General features: G+C 29.1%; 10 non-coding genes across 10 annotated transcripts; all 10 read left to right on the top strand.

Annotated features, from left to right (window-relative positions):
• The first annotated feature begins 509 nt into the window (after positions 1 to 509).
• TRNAG-UCC lies at positions 510 to 581 on the top strand. The gene has a single exon. It is a non-coding gene; the product is annotated as a tRNA-Gly (tRNA).
• A 662-nt stretch (positions 582 to 1,243) lies between these two features.
• On the top strand, positions 1,244 to 1,315 carry TRNAG-UCC. The gene has a single exon. It is a non-coding gene; the product is annotated as a tRNA-Gly (tRNA).
• Positions 1,316 to 1,899: 584 nt separating this feature from the next.
• Positions 1,900 to 1,971, top strand: TRNAG-UCC. The gene has a single exon. It is a non-coding gene; the product is annotated as a tRNA-Gly (tRNA).
• A 2,053-nt stretch (positions 1,972 to 4,024) lies between these two features.
• TRNAG-UCC lies at positions 4,025 to 4,095 on the top strand. The gene has a single exon. It is a non-coding gene; the product is annotated as a tRNA-Gly (tRNA).
• Positions 4,096 to 5,498: 1,403 nt separating this feature from the next.
• TRNAG-UCC lies at positions 5,499 to 5,570 on the top strand. The gene has a single exon. It is a non-coding gene; the product is annotated as a tRNA-Gly (tRNA).
• A 3,353-nt stretch (positions 5,571 to 8,923) lies between these two features.
• Positions 8,924 to 8,994, top strand: TRNAG-UCC. Its single transcript has one exon. It is a non-coding gene; the product is annotated as a tRNA-Gly (tRNA).
• A 1,402-nt stretch (positions 8,995 to 10,396) lies between these two features.
• TRNAG-UCC lies at positions 10,397 to 10,468 on the top strand. The gene has a single exon. It is a non-coding gene; the product is annotated as a tRNA-Gly (tRNA).
• A 3,450-nt stretch (positions 10,469 to 13,918) lies between these two features.
• TRNAG-UCC lies at positions 13,919 to 13,989 on the top strand. The gene has a single exon. It is a non-coding gene; the product is annotated as a tRNA-Gly (tRNA).
• Positions 13,990 to 14,584: 595 nt separating this feature from the next.
• TRNAG-UCC lies at positions 14,585 to 14,655 on the top strand. The gene has a single exon. It is a non-coding gene; the product is annotated as a tRNA-Gly (tRNA).
• A 664-nt stretch (positions 14,656 to 15,319) lies between these two features.
• Positions 15,320 to 15,391, top strand: TRNAG-UCC. The gene has a single exon. It is a non-coding gene; the product is annotated as a tRNA-Gly (tRNA).
• Positions 15,392 to 16,013: the final 622 nt, after the last annotated feature.

Genomic DNA, 16,013 nt, shown 5'->3' with positions numbered 1-16,013 from the left:
ATATTCACACTTCCATTAAACAAACTTTTATATTTTACCAGTTTGTAATTTGATATCAATTTATTCACTCTTAATATTTTTAAAATATCTACTAAAACAAGTTGGTTCAATCGGTTGTTGAAACTTGAAATGAAAGCTTTGTATTATTTTGATTTTTGTAATTTTTATTATTTGTTTATACATTACCCTCTATTATATCACTTACTTTTTCATAAATACACATGGACCCCGTCAGTGTATACTTTTGTAAAAAATTTCTGTTAATTTTTATTGTTTTTAACTTACTCATTGAATTTCATAAGAAGGTCTTTGGTTCAAACCTAAGGAAGACAAACAAGAAGAAATATTGCATTGAATCCAAGGATTGTTTAAGGATATGCGTTTAGGCCTCACCTAGAAATAGGGATTCGAAAATTACATAATTCATATTCTCAATAACATTATGACATTCCCGGTTGAGAATGTAAATGTCATAGCGTTATACAAAGAAAGTACCATATAATGAAATTGCGTTTGTAGTCCAACGGTTAGGATAATTGCCTTCCAAGCAATAGACCCGGGTTCAACTCCCGGCAAACGCATTACCTTTGCATTCGTTAAGCCTCTCGAATTACCTAGAGCATAATTTCGTTAAGTTTGCTTCTCGATTTAAGCAACCCTAAGGACTAAACTCTTTCAAATTTAATAATTTATTATATAAATTCATTTTATATATATTTTTAAAATAAAATTTATATTCACTTCCATTAAACAAACTTTTATATTTTACCAGTTTGTAATTTTGATATCAATTTATTCAACTCTTAATATTTTTAAAATATCTACTAAAACAAGTTGGTTCAATCGGTTGTTGAAACTTGAAATGAAAGCTTTGTATTATTTTGATTTTTGTAATTTTTATTATTTGTTTATACATTACCCTCTATTATATCACTTACTTTTTCATAAATACACATGGACCCCGTCAGTGTATACTTTTGTAAAAAATTTTCTGTTAATTATTTATTGTTTTTAACTTACTCATTGAATTTCATAAGAAGGTCTTTGGTTCAAACCTAAGGAAGACAAACAAGAAGAAATATTGCATTGAATCCAAGGATTGTTTAAGGATATGCGTTTAGGCCTCACCTAGAAATAGGGATTCGAAAATTACATAATTCATATTCTCAATAACATTATGACATTCCGGTTGAGAATGTAGATGTCATAGCGTTATACAAAGAAAGTACCATATAATGAAATTGCGTTTGTAGTCCAACGGTTAGGATAATTGCCTTCCAAGCAATAGACCTGGGTTCAACTCCCGGCAAACGCATTACCTTTGCATTCGTTAAGCTCTCGAATTAGCAAACCAAACATGCCCATAATTTCGTTAAGTTTCGCTTCTCGATTTAAGCAACCTTATGGACTAAACTCTTTTATATTTTACCAGTTTGTAATTTTGATATCAATTTATTCACCTCTTAATATTTTAAAATATCTACTAAAACAAGTTTGTTCAATCGGTTGTTGAAACTTGAAATGAAAGTTTCGTATTATTTGATTTTTGTAATTTTTATTATTTTTTTCTACATTACCCTCTATTATATCACTTACTTTTTAATAAATACACATGGACCCGTCAGTGTATACTTTTGTAAAAATATTCTGTTAATTATTTATTGTTTTTAACTTACTCATTGAATTTCATAAGAAGGTCTTTGGTTCAAACCTAAGGAAGACAAACAAGATGAAATATTGCATTGAATCCAAGAATTGTTTAAGGATATGCGCTTAGGCCTCACCTAGATATAGAGATTCGAAAATTACATAATTCATATTCTCAATAACATTATGACATTCCCGGTTGAGAATGTAAATGTCATAGCGTTATAAAAGAAAGTACCATATAATGAAATTGCGTTTGTAGTCCAACGGTTAGGATAATTGCCTTCCAAGCAATAGACCCGGGTTCAACTCCCGGCAAACGCATTACCTTTGCATTCGTTAAGCCTCTCGAATTAAGCAAGCCTAGAGCGTAATTTCGTTAAGTTTTGCTTCTCGATTTAAGCAACCCTATGGACTAAACTCTTTTCAAATTTAATAATTTATTATATAAATTCCATTTTATATATATATTTTTTAAATAAAATTTATATTCACACTTCTATTAAACAAATTTTATATTTTACCAGTTTTAATTTTGATATCAATTTATTCACCTCTTAATATTTTTAAAATATCTACTAAAACAAGTTGGTTCAATCGGTTGTTGAAACTTGAAATGAAAGCTTCGTATTATTTTGATTTTTGTAATTTTTATTATTTTTTTATACATTACCCTCTATTATATCACTTACTTTTTCATAAATACACATGGACCCGTCAGTGTATACTTTTGTAAAAAATATTCTGTTAATTATTTATTGTTTTTAACTTACTCATTGAATTTCATAAGAAGGTCTTTGGTTCAAACCTAAGGAAGACAAACAAGAGAAATATTGCATTGAATCCAAGAATTGTTTAAGGATATGCTTAGGCCTCACCTAGATATAGGGATTCGAAAATTACATAATTCATATTCTCAATAACATTATGACATTCCCGGTTGAGAATGTAATGTCATAGCGTTATACAAAGAAAGTACCATATAATGAAATTGCGTTTGTAGTCCAACGGTTAGGATAATTGCCTTCCAAGCAATAGACCTGGTTCAACTCCCGCAAACGCATTACCTTTGCATTCGTTAAGCCTCTCGAATTAAGCAAACCAACATAGAGCTTAATTTCTAAGTTTGCTTCTCGATTTAAGCAACCTTCTGGACTAAACTTTTATATTTTACCAGTTTGTAATTTTGATATCAATTTATTCACCTCTTAATATTTTTAAATATCTACTAAAACAAGTTTGTTCAATCGGTTGTTGAAACTTGAAATGAAAGTTTCGTATTATTTTGATTTTTGTAATTTTTATTATTTTTTATACATTACCCTCTATTATATCACTTACTTTTTCATAAATACATGGACCCCCAGTGTATACTTTTGTAAAAAATATTCTGTTAATTATTTATTGTTTTTAACTTACTCATTGAATTTCATAAGAAGGTCTTTGGTTTAACCTAAGGAAGACAAACAAGATGAAATATTGCATTGAATCCAAGAATTGTTTAAGGATATGCGCTTAGGCCTCACCTAGATATAGAGATTCGAAAATTACATAATTCATATTCTCAATACATTATGACATTTCCGGTTGAGAATGTAAATGTCATAGCGTTATACAAAGAAAGTACCATATAATGAAATTGCGTTTGTAGTCCAACGGTTAGGATAATTGCCTTCCAAGCAATAGACCGGGTTCAACCCGGCAAACGCATTACCTTTGCATTCGTTAAGCCTCTCGAATTAGCCCTAGAGCATAATTTCGTTAAGTTTTGCTTCTCGATTTAAGCAACCCTAAGGACTAAACTCTCTTCAAATTTAATAATTTATTATATAAATTCAATTTTATATATATATTTTTAAAATAAATTTATATTCACACTTCCATTAAACAAACTTTTATATTTTACCAGTTTGTAATTTGATATCAATTTATTCACCTCTTAATATTTTTAAAATATCTACTAAACAAGTTTGGTTCAATCGGTTGTTGAAACTTGAAATGAAAGCTTTGTATTATTTTGATTTTTGTAATTTTTATTTTGTTTATACATTACCCTCTATTATATCACTTACTTTTTCATAAATACACATGGACCCCGTCAGTGTATACTTTTGTAAAAAATTTCTGTTAATTATTTATTGTTTTTAACTTACTCATTGAATTTCATAAGAAGGTCTTTGGTTCAAACCTAAGGAAGACAAACAAGAAGAAATATTGCATTGAATCCAAGGATTGTTTAAGGATATGCGTTTAGGCCTCACCTAGAAATAGGGATTCGAAAATTACATAATTCATATTCTCAATAACATTATGACATTCCCGGTTGAGAATGTAAATGTCATAGTGTTATACAAAGAAAGTACCATATAATGAAATTGCGTTTGTAGTCCAACGGTTAGGATAATTGCCTTCCAAGCAATAGACCGGGTTCAACTCCCGGCAAACGCATTACCTTTGCATTCGTTAAGCCTCTCGAATTAGCCCTAGAGCATAATTTCGTTAAGTTTTGCTTCTCGATTTAAGCAACCCTGGACTAAACTCTCTTCAAATTTAATAATTTATTATATAAATTCAATTTATATATATTTTTTTTAAAATAAAATTTATATTCACACTTCCATTAAACAAACTTTTATATTTTACCAGTTTGTAATTTTGATATCAATTTATTCACCTCTTAATATTTTTAAAATATCTACTAAAACAAGTTGGTTCAATCGGTTGTTGAAACTTGAAATGAAAGCTTCGTATTATTTTGATTTTTGTAATTTTATTATTTGTTTATACATTACCCTCTATTATATCACTTACTTTTTCATAAATACACATGGACCCCGTCAGTGTATACTTTTGTAAAAAATTTCTGTTAATTATTTATTGTTTTTAACTTACTCATTGAATTTCATAAGAAGGTCTTTGGTTCAAACCTAAGGAAGACAAACAAGAAGAAATATTGCATTGAATCCAAGGATTGTTTAAGGATATGCGTTTAGGCCTCACCTAGAAATAGGGATTCGAAAATTACATAATTCATATTCTCAATAACATTATGACATTCCCGGTTGAGAATGTAAATGTCATAGCGTTATACAAAGAAAGTACCATATAATGAAATTGCGTTTGTAGTCCAACGGTTAGGATAATTGCCTTCCAAGCAATAGACCCGGGTTCAACTCCGGCAAACGCATTACCTTTGCATTCGTTAAGCCTCTCGAATTAGCCTAGAGCATAATTTCGTTAAGTTTTGCTTCTCGATTTAAGCAACCCTAAGGACTAAACTCTCTTCAAATTTAATAATTTATTATATAAATTATTTTATATATATTTTTTTAAATAAAATTTATATTCACACTTCCATTAAACAAACTTTTATATTTTACCAGTTTGTAATTTGATATCAATTTATTCACCTCTTAATATTTTTAAAATATCTACTAAAACAAGTTGTTCAATCGGTTGTTGAAACTTGAAATGAAAGCTTTGTATTATTTTGATTTTTGTAATTTTTATTATTTGTTTATACATTACCCTCTATTATATCACTTACTTTTTCATAAATACACATGGACCCCGTCAGTGTATACTTTTGTAAAAAATATTCTGTTAATTATTTATTGTTTTTAACTTACTCATTGAATTTCATAAGAAGGTCTTTGGTTCAAACCTAAGGAAGACAAACAAGAAGAAATATTGCATTGAATCCAAGAATTGTTTAAGGATATGTTTAGGCCTCACCTAGAAATAGGGATTCGAAAATTACATAATTCATATTCTCAATAAACATTATGACATTCCCGGTTGAGAATGTAGATGTCATAGCGTATACAAAGAAAGTACCATATAATGAAATTGCGTTTGTAGTCCAACGGTTAGGATAATTGCCTTCCAAGCAATAGACCTGGGTTCAACTCCCGGCAAACGCATTACCTTTGCATTCGTTAAGCCCTCGAATTAGCAAACCAAACATGCAGCCCTAGAGCTTAATTTCGTTAAGTTTGCTTCTCGATTTAAGCAACCTTATGGACTAAACTCTTTTATATTTTACCAGTTTGTAATTTTGATATCAATTTATTCACCTCTTAATATTTTTAAAATATCTACTAAAACAAGTTTGTTCAATCGGTTGTTGAAACTTGAAATGAAAGTTTCGTATTATTTGATTTTTGTAATTTTTATTATTTTTTATACATTACCCTCTATTATATCACTACTTTTTCATAAATACACATGGACCCGTCAGTGTATACTTTTGTAAAAAATATTCTGTTAATTATTTATTGTTTTTAACTTACTCATTGAATTTCATAAGAAGGTCTTTGGTTCAAACCTAAGGAAGACAAACAAGATGAAATATTGCATTGAATCCAAGAATTGTTTAAGGATATGCGTTTAGGCCTCACCTAGAAATAGGGATTCGAAAATTACATAATTCATATTCTCAATAACATTATGACATTCCCGGTTGAGAATGTAAATGTCATAGCGTTATACAAAGAAAGTACCATATAATGAAATTGCGTTTGTAGTCCAACGGTTAGGATAATTGCCTTCCAAGCAATAGACCCGGGTTCAACTCCGGCAAACGCATTACCTTTGCATTCGTTAAGCCTCTCGAATTATGCAGCCTAGAGCTTAATTTCGTTAAGTTTTGCTTCTCGATTTAAGCAACCTTATGGACTAAACTCTTTTTATTTTACCAATTTAATTTTTGATATCAATTTATTCACCTCTTAATATTTTTAAAATATCTACTAAAACAAGTTGGTTCAATCGGTTGTTGAAACTTGAATGAAAGCTTCGTATTATTTTGATTTTTGTAATTTTTATTATTTTTTATACATTACCTATTATATCACTTACTTTTTCATAAATACACATGGACCCCGTCAGTGTATACTTTTGTAAAAAATATTCTGTTAATTATTTATTGTTTTTAACTTACTCATTGAATTTCATAAGAAGGTCTTTGGTTCAAACCTAAGGAAGACAAACAAGATGAAATATTGCATTGAATCCAAGAATTGTTTAAGGATATGCGTTTAGGCCTCACCTAGAAATAGGATTCGAAAATTACATAATTCATATTCTCAATAACATTATGACATTCCCGGTTGAGAATGTAAATGTCATAGCGTTATACAAAGAAAGTACCATATAATGAAATTGCGTTTGTAGTCCAACGGTTAGGATAATTGCCTTCCAAGCAATAGACCCGGTTCAACTCCCGGCAAACGCATTACCTTTGCATTCGTTAAGCCTCTCGAATTAGCCTCGTTAAGTTTTGCTTCTCGATTTAAGCAACCCTTGGACTAAACTCTTTCAAATTTAATAATTTATTATATAAATTCATTTTATATAATTTTTTAAATAAAATTTATATTCACACTTCATTAAACAAACTTTTATATTTTACCAGTTTGTAATTTTGATATCAATTTATTCACCTCTTAATATTTTTAAAATATCTACTAAAACAAGTTGGTTCAATCGGTTGTTGAAACTTGAAATGAAAGCTTCGTATTATTTTGATTTTTGTAATTTTTATTATTTGTTTATACATTACCCTCTATTATATCACTTACTTTTCATAAATACACATGGACCCCGTCAGTGTATACTTTTGTAAAAAATATTCTGTTAATTATTTATTGTTTTTAACTTACTCATTGAATTTCATAAGAAGGTCTTTGGTTTGAACCTAAGGAAGACAAACAAGATGAAATATTGCATTGAATCCAAGAATTGTTTAAGGATATGCGCTTAGGCCTCACCTAAATAGAGATTCGAAAATTACATAATTCATATTCTCAATAACATTATGACATTCCCGGTTGAGAATGTAAATGTCATAGCGTTATACAAAGAAAGTACCATATAATGAAATTGCGTTTGTAGTCCAACGGTTAGGATAATTGCCTTCCAAGCAATAGACCGGGTTCAACCCCGGCAAACGCATTACCTTTGCATTCGTTAAGCCTCTCGAATTAGCCTAGAGCATAATTTCGTTAAGTTTTGCTTCTCGATTTAAGCAACCCTATGGACTAAACTCTTTCAAATTTAATAATTTATTATATAAATTTTTTATATATATATTTTTAAATAAAATTTATATTCACACTTCCATTAAACAAACTTTTATATTTTACAGTTTGTAATTTTGATATCATTTATTCACTCTTAATATTTTTAAAATATCTACTAAAACAAGTTGGTTCAATCGGTTGTTGAAACTTGAAATGAAAGCTTCGTATTTTGATTTTTGTAATTTTTATTTTTGTTTATACATTACCCTCTATTATATCACTTACTTTTTCATAAATACACATGGACCCCGTCAGTGTATACTTTTGTAAAAAAATTTCTGTTAATTATTTATTGTTTTTAACTTACTCATTGAATTTCATAAGAAGGTCTTTGGTTCAAACCTAAGGAAGACAAACAAGAAGAAATATTGCATTGAATCCAAGAATTGTTTAAGGATATGCGTTTAGGCCTCACCTAGAAATAGGGATTCGAAAATTACATAATTCATATTCTCAATAACATTATGACATTCCCGGTTGAGAATGTAAATGTCATAGCGTTATACAAAGAAAGTACCATATAATGAAATTGCGTTTGTAGTCCAACGGTTAGGATAATTGCCTTCCAAGCAATAGACCGGGTTCAACTCCGGCAAACGCATTACCTTTGCATTCGTTAAGCCCTCGAATTAAGCAAACCAAACATGCAGCCCAGAGCTTAATTTCGTTAAGTTTGCTTCTCGATTTAAGCAACCTTATGGACTAAACTCTTTTATATTTTACCAGTTTGTAATTTTGATATCAATTTATTCACCTCTTAATATTTTTAAAATATCTACTAAAACAAGTTTGTTCAATCGGTTGTTGAAACTTGAAATGAAAGTTTCGTATTATTTTGATTTTTGTAATTTTTATTATTTTTTCTACATTACCCTATTATATCACTTACTTTTTCATAAATACACATGGACCCCGTCAGTGTATACTTTTGTAAAAAATATTCTGTTAATTATTTATTGTTTTTAACTTACTCATTGAATTTCATAAGAAGGTCTTTGGTTTGAACCTAAGGAAGACAAACAAGATGAAATATTGCATTGAATCCAAGAATTGTTTAAGGATATGCGCTTAGGCCTCACCTAGATATAGAGATTCGAAAATTACATAATTCATATTCTCAATAACATTATGACATTCCCGGTTGAGAATGTAAATGTCATAGTTATACAAAGAAAGTACCATATAATGAAATTGCGTTTGTAGTCCAACGGTTAGGATAATTGCCTTCCAAGCAATAGACCCGGGTTCAACCCCGGCAAACGCATTACCTTTGCATTCGTTAAGCCTCTCGAATTAGCCCTAGAGCATAATTTCGTTAAGTTTTGCTTCTCGATTTAAGCAACCCTAAGGACTAAACTCTTTCAAATTTAATAATTTATTATATAAATTCATTTTATATATATTTTTAAAATAAAATTTATATTCACACTTCTATTAAACAAACTTTTATATTTTACCAGTTTGTAATTTGATATCAATTTATTCACCTCTTAATATTTTTAAAATATCTACTAAAACAAGTTGGTTCAATCGGTTGTTGAAACTTGAAATGAAAGCTTCGTATTATTTTGATTTTTGTAATTTTTATTATTTGTTTATACATTACCCTCTATTATATCACTTACTTTTTCATAAATACACATGGACCCCGTCAGTGTATACTTTTGTAAAAAATATTCTGTTAATTATTTATTGTTTTTAACTTACTCATTGAATTTCATAAGAAGGTCTTTGGTTCAAACCTAAGGAAGACAAACAAGAAGAAATATTGCATTGAATCCAAGAATTGTTTAAGGATATGCGTTTAGGCCTCACCTAGAAATAGGGATTCGAAAATTACATAATTCATATTCTCAATAACATTATGACATTCCGGTTGAGAATGTAAATGTCATAGCGTTATACAAAGAAAGTACCATATAATGAAATTGCGTTTGTAGTCCAACGGTTAGGATAATTGCCTTCCAAGCAATAGACCCGGGTTCAACTCCGGCAAACGCATTACCTTTGCATTCGTTAAGCCTCTCGAATTAGCCCTAGAGCATAATTTCGTTAAGTTTTGCTTCTCGATTTAAGCAACCCTAAGGACTAAACTCTCTTCAAATTTAATAATTTATTATATAAATTCAATTTTATATATATTTTTTTAAAATAAAATTTATATTCACTTCCATTAAACAAACTTTTATATTTTACCAGTTTGTAATTTTGATATCAATTTATTCACCTCTTAATATTTTTAAAATATCTACTAAAACAAGTTGGTTCAATCGGTTGTTGAAACTTGAAATGAAAGCTTTGTATTATTTTGATTTTTGTAATTTTTATTATTTGTTTATACATTACCCTCTATTATATCACTTACTTTTTCATAAATACACATGGACCCGTCAGTGTATACTTTTGTAAAAAATTTTCTGTTAATTATTTATTGTTTTTAACTTACTCATTGAATTTCATAAGAAGGTCTTTGGTTCAAACCTAAGGAACAAACAAGAAGAAATATTGCATTGAATCCAAGGATTGTTTAAGGATATGCGTTTAGGCTCACCTAGAAATAGGGATTCGAAAATTACATAATTCATATTCTCAATAACATTATGACATTCCCGTTGAGAATGTAAATGTCATAGCGTTATACAAAGAAAGTACCATATAATGAAATTGCGTTTGTAGTCCAACGGTTAGGATAATTGCCTTCCAAGCAATAGACCCGGGTTCAACTCCCGGCAAACGCATTACCTTTGCATTCGTTAAGCCTCTCGAATTAGCCTAGAGCATAATTTCGTTAAGTTTTGCTTCTCGATTTAAGCAACCCTAAGGACTAAACTCTTTCAAATTTAATAATTTATTATATAAATTCAATTTTATATATATTTTTAAATAAATTTATATTCACACTTATTAAACAAACTTTTATATTTTACCAGTTTGTAATTTTGATATCAATTTATTCACCTCTTAATATTTTTAAAATATCTACTAAAACAAGTTGTTCAATCGGTTGTTGAAACTTGAAATGAAAGCTTTCGTATATTTTTGATTTTTGTAATTTTTATTATTTGTTTATACATTACCCTCTATTATATCACTTACTTTTTCATAAATACACATGGACCCCGTCAGTGTATACTTTTGTAAAAAATATTCTGTTAATTATTTATTGTTTTTAACTTACTCATTGAATTTCATAAGAAGGTCTTTGGTTCAAACCTAAGGAAGACAAACAAGAAGAAATATTGCATTGAATCCAAGAATTGTTTAAGGATATGTTTAGGCCTCACCTAGAAATAGGGATTCGAAAATTACATAATTCATATTCTCAATAACATTATGACATTCCCGGTTGAGAATGTAGATGTCATAGCGTTATACAAAGAAAGTACCATATAATGAAATTGCGTTTGTAGTCCAACGGTTAGGATAATTGCCTTCCAAGCAATAGACCTGGGTTCAACTCCGGCAAACGCATTACCTTTGCATTCGTTAAGCCTCTCGAATTAGCAAACCAAACATGCAGCCCTAGAGCTTAATTTCGTTAAGTTTTTCTCGATTTAGCAACCTTATGGACTAAACTCTTTTATATTTTACCAGTTTGTAATTTTGATATCAATTTATTCACCTCTTAATATTTTTAAAATATCTACTAAAACAAGTTGTTCAATCGGTTGTTGAAACTTGAAATGAAAGTTTCGTATTATTTGATTTTTGTAATTTTTATTATTTTTTTATACATTACCCTCTATTATATCACTTACTTTTTCATAAATACACATGGACCCCGTCAGTGTATACTTTTGTAAAAAATATTCTGTTAATTATTTATTGTTTTTAACTTACTCATTGAATTTCATAAGAAGGTCTTTGGTTCAAACCTAAGGAAGACAAACAAGATGAAATATTGCATTGAATCCAAGAATTGTTTAAGGATATGCGTTTAGGCCTCACCTAGAAATAGGGATTCGAAAATTACATAATTCATATTCTCAATAACATTATGACATTCGGTTGAGAATGTAATGTCATAGCGTTATACAAAGAAAGTACCATATAATGAAATTGCGTTTGTAGTCCAACGGTTAGGATAATTGCCTTCCAAGCAATAGACCGGGTTCAACTCCGGCAAACGCATTACCTTTGCATTCGTTAAGCCTCTCGAATTAAGCAAACCAAACATTTAGAGCTTAATTTCGTTAAGTTTTTTCTCGATTTAAGCAAACTTTGGACTAAACTTTTATATTTTACCAGTTTGTAATTTTGATATCAATTTATTCACCTCTTAATATTTTTAAAATATCTACTAAAACAAGTTGGTTCAATCGGTTGTTGAAACTTGAAATGAAAGCTTCGTATTATTTTGATTTTTGTAATTTTTATTATTTTGTTTATACATTACCCTCTATTATATCACTTACTTTTTCATAAATACACATGGACCCCGTCAGTGTATACTTTTGTAAAAAATATTCTGTTAATTATTTATTGTTTTTAACTTACTCATTGAATTTCATAAGAAGGTCTTTGGTTCGAACCTAAGGAAGACAAACAAGATGAAATATTGCATTGAATCCAAGAATTGTTTAAGGATATGCGCTTAGGCCTCACCTAGATATAGAGATTCGAAAATTACATAATTCATATTCTCAATAACATTATGACATTCCCGGTTGAGAATGTAAATGTCATAGCGTTATACAAAGAAAGTACCATATAATGAAATTGCGTTTGTAGTCCAACGGTTAGGATAATTGCCTTCCAAGCAATAGACCCGGTTCAACTCCGGCAAACGCATTACCTTTGCATTCGTTAAGCCTCTCGAATTAGCCCTAGAGCATAATTTCGTTAAGTTTTGCTTCTCGATTTAAGCAACCCTAGACTAAACTCTTTTCAAATTTAATAATTTATTATATAAATTCATTTTATATATATTTTTTTAAATAAAATTTATATTCACACTTCTATTAAACAAACTTTTATATTTTACCAGTTTGTAATTTTGATATCAATTTATTCACCTCTTAATATTTTTAAAATATCTACTAAAACAAGTTGTTCAATCGGTTGTTGAAACTTGAAATGAAAGCTTCGTATTATTTTGATTTTTGTAATTTTTATTATTTTTTATACATTACCCTATTATATCACTTACTTTTTCATAAATACACATGGACCCCGTCAGTGTATACTTTTGTAAAAAATATTCTGTTAATTATTTATTGTTTTTAACTTACTCATTGAATTTCATAAGAAGGTCTTTGGTTCAAACCTAAGGAAGACAAACAAGATGAAATATTGCATTGAATCCAAGAATTGTTTAAGGATATGCGCTTAGGCCTCACCTAGAAATAGAGATTCGAAAATTACATAATTCATATTCTCAATAACATTATGACATTCCCGGTTGAGAATGTAAATGTCATAGCGTTATACAAAGAAAGTACCATATAATGAAATTGCGTTTGTAGTCCAACGGTTAGGATAAATGCCTTCCAAGCAATAGACCCGGGTTCAACCCGGCAAACGCATTACCTTTGCATTCGTTAAGCCTCTCGAATTAGCCTAGAAATAATTTCGTTAAGTTTTGCTTCTCGATTTAAGCAACCCTATGGACTAAACTCTTTTCAAATTTAATAATTTATTATATAAATTCCATTTTATATATATTTTTTAAATAAAATTTATATTCACACTTCTATTAAACAAACTTTTATATTTTACCAGTTTGTAATTTTGATATCAATTTATTCACCTCTTAATATTTTTAAAATATCTACTAAAACAAGTTGGTTCAATCGGTTGTTGAAACTTGAAATGAAAGCTTCGTATTATTTTGATTTTTGTAATTTTATTATTTTTTATACATTACCCTCTATTATATCACTTACTTTTTCATAAATACACATGGACCCCGTCAGTGTATACTTTTGTAAAAAATATTCTGTTAATTATTTATTGTTTTTAACTTACTCATTGAATTTCATAAGAAGGTCTTTGGTTCAAACCTAAGGAAGACAAACAAGAAGAAATATTGCATTGAATCCAAGAATTGTTTAAGGATATGCGTTAGGCCTCACCTAGAAATAGGATTCGAAAATTACATAATTCATATTCTCAATAACATTATGACATTCCCGGTTGAGAATGTAGATGTCATAGCTTATACAAAGAAAGTACCATATAATGAAATTGCGTTTGTAGTCCAACGGTTAGGATAATTGCCTTCCAAGCAATAGACCGGGTTCAACTCCCGGCAAACGCATTACCTTTGCATTCGTTAAGCCTCTCGAATTAAGCAAACCAAACATGCAGCCTAGAGCTTAATTTCGTTAAGTTTGCTTCTCGATTTAAGCAACCTTATGGACTAAACTCTTTTATATTTTACCAGTTTGTAATTTTGATATCAATTTATTCACCTCTTAATATTTTTAAAATATCTACTAAAACAAGTTGTTCAATCGGTTGTTGAAACTTGAAATGAAAGCTTCGTATTATTTTGATTTTTGTAATTTTTATTATTTTTTTACATTACCCTCTATTATATCACTTACTTTTTCATAAATACACATGGACCCCGTCAGTGTATACTTTTGTAAAAAATATTCTGTTAATTATTTATTGTTTTTAACTTACTCATTGAATTTCATAAGAAGGTCTTTGGTTCGAACCTAAGGAAGACAAACAAGATGAAATATTGCATTGAATCCAAGAATTGTTTAAGGATATGCGCTTAGGCCTCACCTAGATATAGAGATTCGAAAATTACATAATTCATATTCTCAATAACATTATGACATTCCCGGTTGAGAATGTAAATGTCATAGCGTTATACAAAGAAAGTACCATATAATGAAATTGCGTTTGTAGTCCAACGGTTAGGATAATTGCCTTCCAAGCAATAGACCGGGTTCAACTCCCGGCAAACGCATTACCTTTGCATTCGTTAAGCCTCTCGAATTAGCCCTAGAGCATAATTTCGTTAAGTTTTGCTTCTCGATTTAAGCAACCCTATGGACTAAACTCTTTTCAAATTTTAATTTATTATATAAATTCCATTTATATATATATTTTTTAAATAAAATTTATATTCACACTTCTATTAAACAAATTTTATATTTACCAGTTTGTAATTTTGATATCAATTTATTCACCTCTTAATATTTTTAAAATATCTACTAAAACAAGTTGGTTCAATCGGTTGTTGAAACTTGAAATGAAAGCTTCGTATTATTTGATTTTTGTAATTTTTATTATTTTTTTATACATTACCCTCTATTATATCACTTACTTTTTCATAAATACACATGGACCCCGTCAGTGTATACTTTTGTAAAAAATATTCTGTTAATTATTTATTGTTTTTAACTTACTCATTGAATTTCATAAGAAGGTCTTTGGTTCGAACCTAAGGAAGACAAACAAGATGAAATATTGCATTGAATCCAAGAATTGTTTAAGGATATGCGCTTAGGCCTCACCTAGAATAGAGATTCGAAAATTACATAATTCATATTCTCAATAACATTATGACATTCCGGTTGAGAATGTAAATGTCATAGCGTTATACAAAGAAAGTACCATATAATGAAATTGCGTTTGTAGTCCAACGGTTAGGATAATTGCCTTCCAAGCAATAGACCCGGGTTCAACTCCCGGCAAACGCATTACCTTTGCATTCGTTAAGCCTCTCGAATTAGCCTAGAGCATAATTTCGTTAAGTTTTGCTTCTCGATTTAAGCAACCCTAAGGACTAAACTCTCTTCAAATTTAATAATTTATTATATAAATTCAATTTATATATAATTTTTTAAAATAAAATTTATATTCACACTTCCATTAAACAAACTTTATATTTTACAGTTTTAATTTGATATCAATTATTCACCTCTTAATATTTTAAAATATCTACTAAAACAAGTTGGTTCAATCGGTTGTTGAAACTTGAAATGAAAGCTTTGTATTATTTTGATTTTTGTAATTTTATTATTTGTTTATACATTACCCTCTATATATATCACTTACTTTTTCATAAATACACATGGACCCCGTCAGTGTATACTTTTGTAAAAAATATTCTGTTAATTATTTATTGTTTTTAACTTACTCATTGAATTTCATAAGAAGGTCTTTGGTTCAAACCTAAGGAAGACAAACAAGAAGAGAAATATTGCATTGAATCCAAGGATTGTTTAAGGATATGCGTTTAGCCTCACCTAGAATATAGGATTCGAAAATTACATAATTCATATTCTCAATAACATTATGACATTCCCGGTTGAGAATGTA

Source organism: Ipomoea nil, unplaced genomic scaffold (genome assembly GCF_001879475.1).
Source record: "Ipomoea nil cultivar Tokyo-kokei standard unplaced genomic scaffold, Asagao_1.1 scaffold0680, whole genome shotgun sequence".
Taxonomy (NCBI): domain Eukaryota; kingdom Viridiplantae; phylum Streptophyta; class Magnoliopsida; order Solanales; family Convolvulaceae; genus Ipomoea; species Ipomoea nil.
This window is presented reverse-complemented; position numbering and strand designations above follow the sequence as displayed.